Genomic DNA, 17,341 nt, shown 5'->3' with positions numbered 1-17,341 from the left:
CAAGTATTCGGCCAGTATAGATTGTAGGCGTAAAATGGTGACTTTTCAGCCGGAAGGTGAAGATCCATTTGTTTATGTTGGGTCAGTTCAGGGGTCTCGAATCCCAGTTATTTCTGTGCTGAGGGCTAGAGATTTACTATGCGATGGTTGTGTAGGATTTCTAGCAGTGGTGATTGACTCCAGCAGACCTGAAACATTTGGGCCTGAGGTAGTCCGGGTGGTGAAAGATTTTCTTGATGTGTTTCCCGAGGAGTTGCCGGGATTGCTTCCACAGCGAGAGATTGATTTTGTGATTGATTTGGCACCTGGAGTCGAACCTGTTTCTAAAGCTCCATATAGGATGGCTCCAGCAGAACTCAAGGAGCTTAAGTTATAACTTCAGGGGATGCTTGATATTGGGTTTATTCAACCCAGTGTGTCGCCCTGGGGAGCTCCGGTTCTTTTTGTAAAAAAGAAAGATGGTTCCCTCAGAATGTGTATTGATTATCGGGAACTAAACAAGTTGACGATTAAGAACAAGTACCCGTTGCCCAGGATCGATGATCTGTTTGATCAGTTTCAGGGAAAGACAGTGTTTTCAAAGATTGATTCACGGTCAGGTTATCATCAACTCAGAATTCGGGAGGAGGACATACAAAAAAAAAACTGCTTTTAGAACCAGATATGGGCACTAGGAGTTTCTGGTAATGTCATTCGGATTGACTAATGCTCCTGCGGCCTTTATGGATCTCATGAATAGGGTGTTCAAGGATTTCCTCGATAACTGCGTTATAGTGTTTATCGATGACCTTCTTGTATACTCTCAGTCAGAAGAGGAGCACGAGCATCATCTTCGAATGGTGTTACAGTGACTTAGGGATCACAAGTTGTATGCCAAGTTCAGAAAGTGTGAATTCTGGTTGTCCGAAGTGTCCTTTCTAGGTCATATTGTTGGGAAGAATGGAATTATGGTTGACCCAAACAAGATAGAATCAGTGAAGAATTGGCCGAGGCCCAAGTCTGTGACAGAAGTTTGAAGTTTTCTCGGGTTAGCAGGGTATTATCGCCGTTTCGTCGAGGGATTTTCCAAACTTTCTATGCCCCTAACCGAATTGACCAAGAAAAAAAAAATCAGAAATTTGTGTGGTCAGATAAGTGTGAAATAAGCTTTCAGGAGTTGAAGCAACATTTAATAACAGCTCCGGTGTTAGCTTTGCCATCAGATCAAGAGAAATTGGAAGTTTATTGTGATGCGTCCAGACAGGGTCTGGGATGTGTTCTGATGCAAGCTGACAGAGTCATAGCCTATGCCTCTCATCAATTGAAAGGTTATGAGTAGCGTTACCCAACTCATGATTTAGAGCTCGCTGCTGTGGTTTTGGCTTTAAAGATATGGCGATATTATTATTATGGTGAAAATGTGATATTTATATCGATCATAAGAATTTCAAGTATGTTGTCACCTAGAAGAACTTAAACATGAGACGGAGAAGATGGCTGGTTTTGGTTAAGGACCACAATAGTGAGATTTTATATTACCCCGGGAAGGCCAACGATGAGACCGATGCGTTGAGTAGAAAGAATTGCAGGCAAATTTGTACTACTGTTTTGATAGCCCTTAACTAGCCTCTGAAATGGTTAACGCAGGGATTGAATTCGTAGTTGGAAAGTTACACAGTTTAATACTTCAATCTGATTGATTAGAAAGGATCAGAAAAGCGCAATGAGAATACCCTGAGCTAGTTGAAGTTCGAGACCATGTAATGGTCGGTTGACCTAAAGACTTCTCGAACAGTGGAATATTGTTATTTAAAGCTCGAGTTTGTGCTTCTAATGTTGAAACGATCAAGAAAGAGGTACTTGATGAAGCTCATACCACACTTATTTAATGCATCCAGGAACCACCAAAATGTATCAGGATTTAAAACCCTATTTTTGGTGATATGGGATGAAAAGAGAAGTGGTAGATTATGGTTCAAATGTTAACCTGCCAACAAATTAAAGCTGAACACCAGAGGCCGGCGCGGTTACTGCAATCTTTTGTCCTTCCTAAGTGAGAGTGGGAGGACATTGCAATAGATTTTGTAACTAGAATACCTAGAACTAGGGGAATGTATGATTCAGCAAGGAACATAGTGGACGGATTCACAAAAATCAGCTCACTTTCTACCAGTGGCAGCTACATATTCAGTGGATTAGTATGCTGAGTTGTATGTAAGGGGATCGTTTGTCTCTATAGGGCCCCTAAATCTATTGTGTCAGATAGGGATCCAAAGTTCACATCAAAGTTTTGGGTGAGTCTTCAGAAGGCTATGGGTACCAAGTTAAAGTTTAGTACAGCCTTTCACCCTCAGACTGATGGTCAGTCAGAAAGAACTATCCAGATCTTGGAAGACTTGTTGCGAGCCTGTGTCATGGACTTTGAGGGTTCATGGAGTAAATACTTGCCTTTACTTGAATGCTCCTACAATAATAGCTACTAGAGTACTATAGGGATGGCTCCCTATGAAATGTTGTATGGTAGAAAATGTCGTTCTCCTATTCATTGGGACGAGACAGGAGAAAGAAAGTACCTAGGTCCAGAGTTGGTGCAGAGGACCAATGAAGTTATTGATAAGATCAAGGCTCGGATGCTTACTTCTCAAAGCAGGCAGAAAAGTTATCCTTATCCGAAGCGCAGAGATGTTACATTTCAGGCAGGGGAACATGTTTTCCTCCGAGTTTCACTAATGAAGGGTATTAGGCGCTTCGGGAAGAAGGGTAAGTTAAGCCCTAGGTTCATTGGGTCATTTCAAATACTCGAGAAGGTTGGGCAGGTAGCATATCGGCTAGCCTTACCACCAGCATTATCAGCTGTTCATGACGTATTTCACATCTCTATGTTAAGGAAATACGTGTCGGACCCGACTCATGTCTTGAGTTATGAAGCCCTTGAACTACAACCAGACTTATCCTATGAGGAGCAACCTGTTCAGATTTTGGATAGAAAAGAAAAAGTTCTTCGGAACAAGCTTATTGCACTGGTTAAGGAGCTCTGGAGGAACAGTAAGGTGGAAGAAGTCACCTGGGAGTTGGAGTTGGATATGAGGACTCAGCACTCAGAGCTGTTCAGGTTAGATTTCGAGGACGAAATCCTAATAACGGGGGGATAATTGTAATGACCGCTCTAGTATGTGGATTAGTAAAGGCAATTAGCACTAAATTATATTATTTTATTATTATTTATGAATTTATTTATTTGTGGACCCCAATATTTAGAAATAAATATTAGAGTTATAATTTCTCAATTCCAGAGATTTTATTAAACTCTAAGGGTATTATTTAGTTTATATGTGAAATATGTTAATTTTGTAATTTTTGCTCGGCGACAACGGAAAATGCGATGGATGGCTAGATTGATCACATGGGTAAGTTTGGAACCCTATTTCATAGTGGGAAATATTTTAGAGAAAATATTTTATCGGGATTGAGCGAGGTTATGGAAATTGACCATTTTACCCCTAGCTTTAGAAATGCTTAGGTTTTAACCTCAAGGGTATTTTAGTAATTTTGTTTGGGGTTGGGTGGCTGCCTAGAGGTGTGGCACGTGGCCACTTATGTTCAGCCAAAGGAAAATTTAATTTGGAATTATCTCATTTTGTTTGTAAAAATAAAGAAAAAACCAAAATAGGAAGAACTCTCTCTTCTTTCTCCTTTCCCTCTTCGAAACCAGCAAGGCTAAGGGAATTTGCTGCTGAATTTTTGAGTTTTCAGCTAAGGATTCAAGCTAGGTTCAGGTGGAGGTAAACCCTAAACCATTAGTTGCATGTTTTTAAGCTTTTTCTTTGGTTTGAGTATGTGAAATTTTGTTATAGGAGCTGTTAGAGTTTGATGTTGGTTGGGTTTGAATTCTAGGGTTAGGTTGAGTTGAATTTATGCCATAGTAGCTGGTTTAGAGGTTGATTGTTAGTTTTATGCAATTTTAGGTTTAAAATTCAAAGCTTTGAGCTTTAATGGCATAATTGGATTTATTGGTTTGTTCTTTGAATTACTGCTTGGATTCTATTGTTTATACATTGTATAGGTATACTGGAGAGTTTGGTAAGGTTTGGGATTGAATTGAATCAAGGGGGATGATTTTTGGTTCCCAGCAGTAGAACCGGAATTCCGGTTCTGGGTGGCCTGTACCAACCGGTCGACCGGTTGGTGACCCAGAACCGGGATGCCGGTTGGGAACCGGTCTGCCTGTTGGGGGAATTTCCAGAACCCTAGTTTTGGCCAATTTTGAGATATTTAGGGTATTGCCATGAGGTTTATCGATAGGGAAACTTTTAGTTTCAAGTTTTAAGTCCCGGAAAGTGATTTAGCGAGTCACTCATCTGTATTACTATTATTGTGATTAGGGCATCCATCTAGCACGTGAATTCCGTTCAGGTCGGCCAACACACTTGAATTCGGAAAACAGGTAAGAACTGTGTATAATGTGTGATATGAATATTCGAATGTATGTATGTGTTAATATATATGCATGCTTATTTGTTGTGATTCATACACTACCAACACTTGTACGGTTGCGATACAGAGTGCATTGGTAAGGTGTATGATGTTTATAAGTACATCATGGTGTTACCAGCACTTGTACGGAAAAGTACAAGGTGTCTGTGGTACAACACTTAACGGTACTCAAGGTGCGGTCCATACCCTACCTACACTAGTGTACGATGGTATACTGAGTGCATGTGGTACATGGTACATGGTCGTATCCTAGTTAGAACGTTCATACTCATCTGTTAAGCTCTGTAAATAGGTGTATGGGCGCCTATTTACAGGTCGGAAATTATATGATGTGTTATATGCATTTCTTACTGAGTCTGTTGACTCACAGTTTCTACTTCTATGTGTAGGTAAAGGAAAGGCTATGACTGAACAGGAGTGAACCCGAGCTCAGATGGGATTGTACATGTCAAGCAGCGCGACCTGGAGTGTTCGGTCTCGGGACATCTGGGAATTGTATTTTGAAAGTCGCTGTGCGACCTGAAAATTATGGATTTTGAAATGTAAAGTTTAAAAAGTAAATTTTACGAAGTTTGAAATCGGGATCCCGGAATTTGTAAATATTATATTATATTACAAAGTTTATTAATTAATATAAAAGTTTTAAATTGACACGTTTTTTTCAAGAAAACTCTTCGATTAGCGAAGATTGCACTGTAATTGAAAAAGCACTGTAGCGTGCCTTAGCATTAGGGCGTTACAGGTATTGTGTCATCTTGCAATTCTCTTCTACCAAAATTAGATTCTTGGATTCTAGATTCAATTGCTACAAGACATATATATTCTACTATTTAGATGTTTCAATCTATTATCCCTTTCAGTTCTACCAAACTAATACTTCTAAATAATGACTATATGTTGGTTAATCATAGTGGTACAGTGTCCGTATATGATGATCTTGTAATGACCGCTTTAGTAATTTAGATTAGTAAAGACAATTAGCACTAATTTCTGTTATTTTATTATTATTTATGAATTTATTTAATTGTGGATCCCAATATTTAGAAATAAATATTAGAGTTATAATTTCTCAATTTTGGAGATTTTATTAAACTCTAGGGGTATTATTTAGCTTATATGTGAAATATGTTATTTTTGTAATTTTGGCTCGGCGACAACGGAAAATGCGATGGATGGCTAGTTTGGTCACATGGGTTAGTTTAGAACCTTATTTCTTAGTGGGAAATATTTTTTTTTGAGGATATAAAATATCGGGATTGAGCGGGGTTATGAATTTTGACTATTTTACCCCTAGCTTTAGAAAAACCTTAGTTTTTGGGTTAAGGGCATTTTGGACATTTGGGTAAATGGGGGAATAGGTGGCTGCCCTAGCTTAGTGACACCTAGCTAGATTAATTTCAGCAAAGGAATTAATTAGTTTCATTTACCCCATTTAGTTAATTAGAGAGAAAACACTAAAAATCAAGAGAAACTCCTTCTCTTTCTCTCTTTCCCTTCGAGCTGCACCAAACCAAGGAGAAACCAGCTGATTCTTTGCTTCTTTTTTTGGAAATTCAATAGACATTCAAGGGTTTTTGAAGCTAAGGTAAGCCCTAGTAGCATCCCTCTTTATTTCTTGAATTTTATGAGTTGTTGAGTATGTGATTCTTGGTTTTGGTGGCTGTTAGGTTTAGATAGTTTAGGGTTCGATTTTTATGCTCAATATAGGTTAATTAAAGGTTCTAGTAGCTGATTTTGGTGCATGGAATTAGTTTTAAGCAAGCTTGAGTTTTGAAACTCAAGCTTTAGCCTTTAATGGCAAGTTGAGTTTCAATGGTTTGTTCTGTGATTTTCTGGCTGGAATATATTGTGTATACCCTTATTAGGTACTCTGGAAGGTTTCATTGCATTTGGGGGAGAATTGAGCAATGAATGAAGGGTTTTGGGAACTCTGGTGCAAACCAGCTAGCCGGTTTGTAGAGCCTCAAAAACCGGCTAGCTGGTATTGGCAGGGTTCCCCGGGTCTTTCATTTTCTCAATTTCCGTCTTTGCGGTGCCTTGGTTGGGTGTTTCCCCATTTCCAGAGTTAGAATAACCTATAGAAAGTATAACAGAACCTAGGGTTTTGGTTTTGGGTTTTCCAGGATTAGGGTTTTAATCATGTAACTTACCCGATTTTAAAATGTGATTAGGGCATCCATCTAGCACAAGATTTCCGTTCAGGTCGGCCAGCACACTTGAGTTCAGAAATAAGGTAAGAACTGAATATAATGTGTGATATGATTATCTGAATGTATGTATATGTTATGTGTATATGCATGCTTAAGTTGTTAAATGCACTACCAGCACTTGTACGGTTATGGTACATAGTGCGTTGTTATAGTAAATATTATTTGTGAGTACAGTACAGTGATACCAACACAAGTTCGGGAAAGTTCTAAGGTGTGTGGTATTGTAACACCCTAACTATCTTAGGCGTATTACGTGATTTTTAAACGTACTGTGCAGCTCGTTGCTAATCAACGAGGTTTATGGAAAAACGTGATTAATTAAAATTTTGCTTTTTTAATTAAACTTATAAACCATATTATAAAAGTCTCGGGATCCCGATTTATAAAATCATTTACAAACGTTTTAACTGTTTAACTTTTACATCAAAATGAAAGTCGTCTAACGACAGTTACAAAAATCTCAGCCGTGCTGTCCCGAGGATCGTACGCTCCAGGCCTAACCGCCCCGACATGTACAATCTCATAAGCTCGCTCACGGTCCATCAGCTACAGCCTTGCCTTTACCTACACATGAACATAAACTGTGAGTCGACAGACTCAGTAAGAAAAGCATAATAATATCATACATAACTGACTGCCGTGTCCAACACGATACTGAGTCCCGCTACTGCCATGTCCAACATGGTACTGAGCTACTACTGCCATGTCCAACATGGTACTGAGTTTTGAACGTTCAGGGGACGGTACTATTGACAAGTATCCTCCTGATCGGTCGAACCGGTCATACTCCGGCTGCTGGTCATACTCCACCTGTACCGACGGGATAGGTCAATAGCACCGAACCACCAACCAAGTGTCACTGATCGGTCGAACCTGGTCATACTCCGCCGTCGGTCATACTCCAGCCTGTACCGACGTGACAGGGTTGGATGGTTCGAAGCCTAAATACATATCTAATGTAATCTAGCAGGCTTCCTATATGCACGCTAAACATGTAATCTACATATGCATACTGTTATACTAATCTTACCTGGATTCCGATTTCAGGTGTGCCGGTCAACCTGACTGGAACTGAAGCTGAACGCTGGACATCGGCTCCTAAACCATAAAAATCACAACGCTATAAGTGACACGCTAAATCACTTCCCGGGGACTAAAACTTGGAACTAAAAGTTTCCCTATCGATAAAAAGCATGGCAATACCCCTAAAAACTTAAAAACGAGGAAAACTAGGGTTCGGAAAAATTCCCCAACCGGCAGACCGGTTGCCCAACCGGAATTCCGGTTCTGGGAATTTCTGAACCCCCATCCGGAATTCCGGATGCTCAACCGGAATTCCGGTTCCTCGCAGGCAGCAACCATAAAAATTCATAACTCGACCAATTCAACCCCAATTGGTCCCAAACTTTCCAGACCTGTTCTATATGTCCCAAATAACATATCCAAGGCATCAAACCTACCCAGAAACCACAGATACAAAATTTTCCATTGGAGCTCAAGCTTTGAGTTCCAAACTCAAGCTTGAGCAAAACCACCTAAACATGCATTCCACTAGCTTAATTCTACTTAACTAAGCATAAAAACACCTCTGAAAACATACAAGAACATCCAGCAATTCACAGAAACAAAACATAACATTTTCTCTCAAAAATCACATTTTTACATAGAAAAATCAAAGCTTGAACAACCTAGCTAACATGCTTTCAAACAACTCAATTATCATCAATTAAACATGCTTTGAATCACACAAATTAACCACAAAATCACAGCAGCAAAATCAACTAAAAATCATGCATGCATCATCATTTTTCATCATTTTTTTTTCAAGAAATTTAAAGAAGGAGAGACATGAACCAACCTAGCTTGCAATGGACCTTAAAAGATGATGAATTAACAAGCCAAAATCAAAGAAGAATCCCCCTCCTTGCTGCTCAAAGCTTGGCCGAAAATGGAAGGGAAAGAAAGAGAGAGTTTGAAAGTTGTAATTTTTTCCTAAGTGTTTTGTTTTGAAAAGTCAAATGGTGAATAAAGCCACTTAATCTCAATTCATTTCAGCCAACATTTAATCAAAATAAACATTTAATTTCCAAATAAAAACTCACATAAGACAAAACACTAATGGGGCAAAAAGACCATTTTGCCCCTCCACCATAAAATCATGAAAATCATACTAAAGGGGTATTTTTGGGACATTCTAAATTCCCGGCCATTCCCGACATTCCCAATGTCTAAAACCCGTCCCCAAAATACTAACATACTAAGTTGTGATTTCTACTGAGCCAAACGCCGAGTTCCAAAATACCGGACACCGGAAATGCGAAATATAAAAGCTACTGATGACATAATCATGCATTTCTGAATTCCATAAATGACAGCATCATAAATTATTTAAATAGCTATAAATAATTTCGTAATTAAACATAAACAACTGCTAATTTCCAAATTAACTAAGCGGGCTTTACAGGTATATCACTCAGTGGTACTCAGGGTATGAAACAAACCCTATCAACACTCGTACAGTGAGGTATGTAGTGTATGTGGTATAGTGGCTATACCTTAGTATTGAACGTTCATGCTCATCTGTTAAGCCTTGTGAATAGGTGTATTGGCACCTAATTACAGGTCGAAAATTATATGATATGTTATATGCATTTCTTACTGAGTCTATCGACTCACAATTCTGCTTCCATGTGTAGGTAAAGGAAAGGCGAAAGCTGAACAGGATTGAACCTGAGCTCGGATGGGATTGTACATGTCAAGCAGCGCGACCTGGAGTGTTCGGTCTTGGGACATCTGGGGATTGTATTTTGGTAGTCGTTGTGCGACCTGTAATAAATGTATTGTGGAATATTAACTTTTAAAAGTTTGAAAATGGGATCCCGGTACTTGTAAATATTATAATATATTATAAAGTTTAATAATTAATATAAAAGTTTTAATTTGACACGTTTTTCGAGAAAATTCTTTGATTAGCAAAGATTGCACTGTATTTGAAAAAGTACTGTAGCGTGCCTTAGCATTAGGGCGTTACAATCTGATTCTAACAGATGTTCTTTATGTGCCAACTTTCAAATACAATATCATCTCAGTAAGCTGTCTAACTAATAATGATTCTATTAAAATTATCTTTCACACTAATAATTTTTGTATGCAGGACACCACCAAGAAGAGGATGATTGGCAGAGGTGATTCCACTAATGGTCTCTATATTTTGGATCCCACACCAGCATCTTCTTATGCTCTTACTGTCTCTGCATAAGCCTTTAGCTTCTACCACTATAACATCACACTTAACCAAGATGTTTATTCACGATATCTATAGTCCATCTTGTTAGATAGTCCCACATCGCTAATGTTTGGAAAGATAATGAAATATATAAGAGGAATGGACTAATCCTCTCATTGCCAATTGGTTTTGAGATGGAACCTCATTCATCTTTTTCCTAAATTCTTACATGGTATCAGAACAAAAAAAAAAAACTCATGACTATCCGACCCAAAAAAAACTGATCTAAGTAGAGCTAAAAAAATGAGCCACCAAAAATTCAAAAAAAGAAAAATTGATCCAAGAGCCAAAGTCAAAAAAGTCACTTGTGATTCGGGAATAGTAAGCCAAAAAATAAAAAGAGCTTGATGTTATTTAAGAGGACCTTCGGGCCGGGACCGAGGGACTCATGGGTATGAGTCCCGAGGGACCTTGTTAAGAACTGCACTGAAATACTTGATGCAACGAAGTTCAGACAAGAAGGCTCTGGTGTGTTGATGTTATTCAAGAGGACCTTCTAGCCGGGGTACGTTGAAAAAACTACCTGTTTAACACAACATGTAATAAAATCTGAACTGCTTTTAAAGAGAAAGAAGACTGTTAACAACAACCTTAGTTTACTTGCAGTACGAGTAAGGTAGTGATTGAATGACCCAGCGTATAGCAGACCGAGGGACTCATGGGTATGAGTCCCGAGCGTCCACAGCTCAACTCATATTGATTTCGTCTGAAGTCAAAGAGATGAGCAACGAAGTTCAGACAAGAAGGCTCTAGTGTGTTGATGTTATTAGATAGGTCTCCCCTTACTCTTTTTCCTGCCGGAAATAGCGGGGAGTTCTCTTCATCGTGTTAAGGTGTTGAGAGACCCCCTTGAATGCAATGCACATTGACATGAAAATCGCGAGGTGTTACTAGTTTCTTCCAATCACAAGATACGTTAGAAGGACTACAACGCACTGAAACGACGTAAGTGACCAGAGAAACTGAAAGCGTCCACAGCTCAACTCATATTGATTTCGTCGGAAGTCAAAGAGATGAGCAACGAAGTTCAGACAAGAAGGCTCTGGTGTGTTGATGTTATTCAATACCGATAAAAAAGTAGAGCAAAAAGAACCACTTGTGATCCGAGATAGTGAGCTAAAGAAAGAGCCACTTATGATTCAGGCTTCAGCTGTCCAAGATGGTGAGTAAATAAAATAGCTACCATCTTGAGGGGATGTTAGATATTCTCACATCGTTAATGTGTGAAAAGATAATAAAATATATAAAAAGAATGAGCTACTCATCTCATTGCCATTGGTTTTGAAATGAAATTTTATTCATCTTATTCTAAATTCTAACACATCTTGAGGGAGGTAATAATATTTAGTATACTAAGTATCAGTTTGTTTAGTTAGTTTAACTAATTAGTTGGTTATATATAACCGTTATTCTCTTATAGCTAGTCAGTCTACACTGCTAACTAAATATTGGTTAGCTTATTTCTTATTTTGTTCTTGAACTGATCTCAATATAAACAGCATTCTTTATTCAATTTAAGACAATCTTTTTACTTTTCTTCTCTTCCGCAATAACATATATTGTTGTTCATTTTTTTTTAATGTGTAGAACCATGTATTAATTTGAGGTTTCTACTTTCCAATGTACGACCAAAATGTATAGATTTTTTAGTACAACAAAAGTGTGTAAATGAAAATTACGGTCATTTTCTTATCATTATTGTTTTTATTATTATTTGAATGGACTGTTCCTTTTTTTTTTTTTTTTTGAATAAAAATAAATAATTAGAGAAGATTCCAATGAATTAACTATTCACTACTCATGAGTCATGACGTGAGTATAGTAGCATTACAAGAAAATCTGGCGAATCTGTAGGAATGGTCCTACCAATAAAAAATCAAATCTATTACAAAAATGATATCAAACAATTATATTCCTCTCTCTCATTTTATTTATTTATGAAAACTAAATTAAATCTTTTACATTAAAAAGACATGTAACAATCTCGATCTTAGATATGTTGGGTCCTCACGGCGCACCCACACCAAGTATTAATTTCATTTTTTTGTTCCAACCGACACTACGTACTCATGTCATGTATAGATGAGATGGATATTTATATATAATATATGTTTATGTATTATATTGTATAATGTATTGGAAATTTGTGTAGTAGTGTTTTTGTTTGATTTTTTATTTAATTAGTTTATTTTTTTTTTATAATCGTATACGTTGTAATTATTTAAAATTATTTGAAAATTTTTAGAAAATTTCCAACAATTTACAGTGCTAAAAATTAAATCTAAACAATTACTTACTATGCATATAAAAAAATAGTCATAGATACAATAAAATATAGAAATTTTATTTTGGGTATTATAAATTAGAGGTTTTTTTATTTTTACACTTCAAAATAATTTTTTTTTTCTACAAATTTATGGAATTCCACATAAAAATTCATATAGCAACTAACGGAACAACTTAAATCGCAACTAAAATTTATATAGCAATTCATATAGAAATTACGAAAGAAACTACTAGAGCAACCCAAACCATAAATTTAGAAAAAAAAATTAAAAATAATATATAAAGTAATTTTCCTGTAGGCAGACCTATTAATTTTATTTATTGGGGAAAAAATAAGTTATAAACGACGTAAGTGTAGAAAACAAAAATACAAAATGAAAAATAATTTAGGGAAAAGGTACAAAATGTATAAGAAAAAAAATGAAGCATAAATGTTAAAATATTTACAAAAATAGAGGCTGTAAAATATTTTACAAAACAAGAGTATAAATGTAAAAAAAACAAAGACTAAATTGTTACAAAAATATATAAATAATGGACAGGTTTGGTAGTGTGTAACAGGAAAGAAGTTCTTTTTGGAAAGAATAATAGTAATGAAGTTAGAATTTAAAATTTGGTTTAGTGGATTATTATTATTTTTCTCTTATTTTTGAGTTAAATTATTAAATGAATTATAATATATTGGAAAAATAAAATAATTTTGCATGTAGGTCCTTGTCTGTATAATAAATGACGATATAATGTAATTTGATTTAATTACAATTAAAGTAATAATTTACCTACATGGGTAGATATTTTCTCGAAAAGAGAAATATATGTATGTGAAGCCAGTTAATTCAGTTGAAGTTAGTTAGAGTTTGTTAGTGTGTATTCGATTATTCTTGTTTTGCTTTCTGTTGAATCTGTTATGATCCTTTGCCATGCATATAATCCTTTCCAGCTCACTTAAATGAAGAGTAACATTTTCATGCCTTTCAATTCTCTTTCTTTCTCCTTTCTCTTTTGGTTACTTGTTCTTGATACTCTGTATCAATGGTGAGAAAAGCTTCCAACACTACCATGGTATCAGAGCCTTTCCCACCATTTGGGGCGAATATGGAAAATGTTGGAGCAACAAACTCGAGCTCTACTTATCCAGGACCTCCTTCAGGCTTCTATGCTCCAAATCGAACCAGAACTAGAGATGATGATATTTCTCTGGTTCACTTCAATCACACACTGTCGATTAGGCTAATGACCACAACTTCCTCCTATGGAAGCAACAAGTCTTGGCTGCCATTAGAGGTAACAGGGTTCTGAAGTACATTCAAGATTATGCTCCACCACCTCAATATTTGAGTGATGCAGATCAAGCAACTCGTGCTCAAAATCCTAAGTTTTTAGAATGGGAAGTTCAAGATCAGCTTTTAGTGTCCTGGCTTCTCTCCTCCATGACTGAAAGCTTGCTAACGAGAATGGTTGGTTGTAATACTGCTAGACAGATATGGAATGCCCTAGAGAAACACTTCACTCTGCAAGTCTCATAAAAAATCTTGGAGTTCAGAACCAAACTTCAAAATCTCAAGAAAGGATCTCAATCGCTAAACGAATACCTACTCAAAGTCAAACAACATGTGGATCTGTTAGCTTCAGTTGGGGAGGTTCTCTCAGATCGTGATCATATAGCTGCTATATTAAAAGGATTGCCAAGTGAATATGATACATTCATTATCTCCTCGAACACTCGAAATGAAGGATATTCAGTAACAGAAATTGAAGCCTTGCTCCTTGCTTCTGAGTCAAGAATCGAAAAAGATAGATCAAGAAGTTGATCTGAATGTCAATCTTGCTGCTATGAATCAAGGAACAGATCTGGAGAATCAATGGTCCTATGAAGCTTTTCTTGCACACTTCAATCAAAATTTCAAAGGTTCTAATCCTCCTCGAGGTCAGTTTTCCTTCCATCCCTCCCAATATCCCTCCTCTACTTTTCCTAATCAATATTACAATAGAGGATATAACTCTGGCTTCACTCCTCGAGGACCTTCAGACAACTACAATCCTGGAAGAGGACACTTTACAAATCAGTTTAGAGGCAAATCACAACCAGCTCTTAACAAGCCTCAGTGTCAAATCTACCACAAGATTGGACACTTGGCTCTCGAGTGCTTTTATAGATTTGACAAAAGCTATACTGGTGTTCTTCCTGGCCAAGACAGTACCAAACCTATCCAAGCTCATGTTGCACAAGCTTCAAACTCAGCACAAGGATCAGACACAAAATGGTACCCTGACTTAGGCGCTACTAACCACTGTACACCAAACATGAACAACTTTGCTCAGCATGATGATTACAATGGCCAAGAAAGACTATATGTGGGAAATGGCTCAGATTTGGAAATTCAACACATTGGTTCTGCTTTCTTTAAATCTCAAAATTCAGATAAAACTTTGGTTCTTAAGAATCTGTTGCATATCCTAGAAATTACCAAAAACCTCTTAAGTGTGTCTAAATTTGCTCTTGATAATAGTGTTTTCTTTGAATTTCACCCATTTGTGTGTTATGTTAAGGATCTGAAGACCAAAGCCATAATCCTGACTGTGACTCTCCACAATAGCCTATATACTTTTGATCTAGGCCAATTTCAGGTGCAATTTCAACCTGCTCCTCCCTGTTCAACTTCCAACTTCAAAGATCAAACTCATGCCTATCTTGTTACATCTAGTAATAGCAATTCTCATTTTTCCAGTGACAATTGTAATCCCTATAATAAGCCATCTATGTCAATCTTTGACTTATGGCACAATAGGCTAGGACACCCAAATGAAAGAGTGGTTCACTCTGTGATGAAATCATGTAATATTTCTGCTAGTAATAAAAGTGAAAGTTCTATTTGTGATGCCTATTTTCTTGGGAAAATTCACAAAATGCCTTTTCCTAAAGCATCTAAAACTGTCTATACTGAGCCATTACGACTTATAGTGTCTGATCTTTGGGGGCCTTCCCATATTACTTCCTATAATGGTTACATGCACTATTTGAGTTTTGTTGATGCCTGCACTAGATTTTCTTGGATATATTTACTTAAACACAAGTCTGAAGCTCTCAAAACTTTTCAAAATTTCAAAATTGAAACTGAGCTTCAATTAGGCGAAAAGATCAAAGTCTTACAAACTGACTGGGGAGGGGAATTTAAAACATTTACTGAACCATTAAAACAGGTTGGAATCTTGCATTGACATCCATGTCCCACCATACATGAGCAAAATGGTCTTGTTGAGAGTAAACATAGACAAATAGTTGAACATGGTTTAAGTTTACTTGCTCAAGCATCTATGCCTCTCAAGTTTTGGGATGAGGCATTTAGATCTGCTGTTTATCTACACAATAGACTTCCAACTCCTATTTTGCAACAACAATCTCCTATTGAATTGTTGTTTCAAATCAAACTTGAATATACCAACTTAAGGACCTTTGGGTGTCTCTAGTTATCCCAATATAAGACCTTATAACAGGCACAAACTAGACTTTAGGTTCTCTCCTTGCACCTTTGTTGGATATAGACTAAACCATAAGGGATATAAATGGCTTGATGCTTCTGTTAGGTTATACATCTCTCGAGATGTAATTTTTGATGAGACAAAGTTTCCTTACAATAAACAGTCTATCCAATCTCCATCTATGTCTAACAGTTTTGAGGAACCTTTGCCCCTTGCCACTATTCCTAAATCATCTCATATGTACACAGCTAAGTCCATCTATGTCTAACAGTTTTGAGGAACCTTTGCCCCTTGCCACTATTCCTAAATCATCTCATATGTACACAGCTAAGTTCTTATTTCCTAATGATATCTCATCACCAACTCCTCAAACTCCTGTGTTTCACCCTGCCACAACTGTTAAGCCTCAAACTATTGCTATTCCACTTGTTCCAAATCTCTCTTCTGAGTCTAGCAACCTCCATAACTCAGAGTCATTTGAGTCTATTCTTATACCAAAACCATTATCTCTTTCTCCACCTGTGTCTACACATACTGTGACACAGCCTAAAGCCCCTGTCACAAACAATCATTCAATGAAAACAAGAGCGAAATTTAGGATATACAAGCCTAAGGTTTATTTGACTTTTCAAGAACCAACCAGTGTGAAAGTGGCCCTTCAATAAGAAAAATGGAGACATGCTATCTCTGATGAAATAGGAACCTTGAGGAAAAATGTTACATGGACTTATGTTCCTTTACCTGATGGAAAACACCAATTGGCTGCAAGTGGGTATTCAAGATAAAACTCAATCCATATGGCACAATTAATAAGTTCAAAGCCAGATTGGTTGCAAAGGGATTTCACCAGCAACTTGGCTTTGACTTTACAGATACTTTTAGTCCTGTTGTTAGACTAGTGACTATTAGAATTGTACTGTCCTTAGCTTTGGCAAAAGTCTTCTACGTTCAGTAGCTAGATGTTAATAATGCTTTTTTGAATGGTGATCTGAAAAAAGAGGTATGTATGACATAACCCCTAGTTTCGAATTACCTGATGCTCCTCACTTGGTATGCAAATTAAATAAGGCCATTTATGGTCCGAAGCAGGCCCCCAGAGCCTGTTTTGACAAGCTGCATCAAGCTCTTCTGTCTTTTGGATTTGTGTCATCCAAATCTGATCACAGCCTGTTTATTCAACACTCATCCACATCCATGATTCTTTTGTTGGTTTATGTGGATGATATTATCATCATAGGTAGTGATGCTGGACAAGTTAACTCTTAGATTCAAGCACTTGCACTAAGTTCTCTCTCAAGAATCTTAGGAAGTTACATTACTTTCTCGGAATAGACGTCTCAGGGAAAGTACATTCAAGATTGTTAGAACTATTATTTTCTGTAGTGACAAATTATGTCCAGTTGCATCTGGGTCTCGTAGTGTTTTGTCTGGGGTTCGTACTGTTAGTGTTAGTCCACGTCAGCAAAGATATTTTAGGTTTTAATTGTTCAGATGGTAACAGCTGTCTATTTCGAGTTTCTTGGTTTAGCTGGGTATAAATACGATTTCTGGGTATTTTGTTGACAAACTTTTTGATCGGAGATTTGGGATTACGTTTCTTTCGTCT

Source organism: Cannabis sativa, chromosome X (assembly GCF_029168945.1).
Source record: "Cannabis sativa cultivar Pink pepper isolate KNU-18-1 chromosome X, ASM2916894v1, whole genome shotgun sequence".
In the NCBI taxonomy this organism is placed as follows: domain Eukaryota; kingdom Viridiplantae; phylum Streptophyta; class Magnoliopsida; order Rosales; family Cannabaceae; genus Cannabis; species Cannabis sativa.
The sequence above is the reverse complement of the archived record's forward strand: the minus strand, read 5'-3'. Positions refer to the sequence as shown.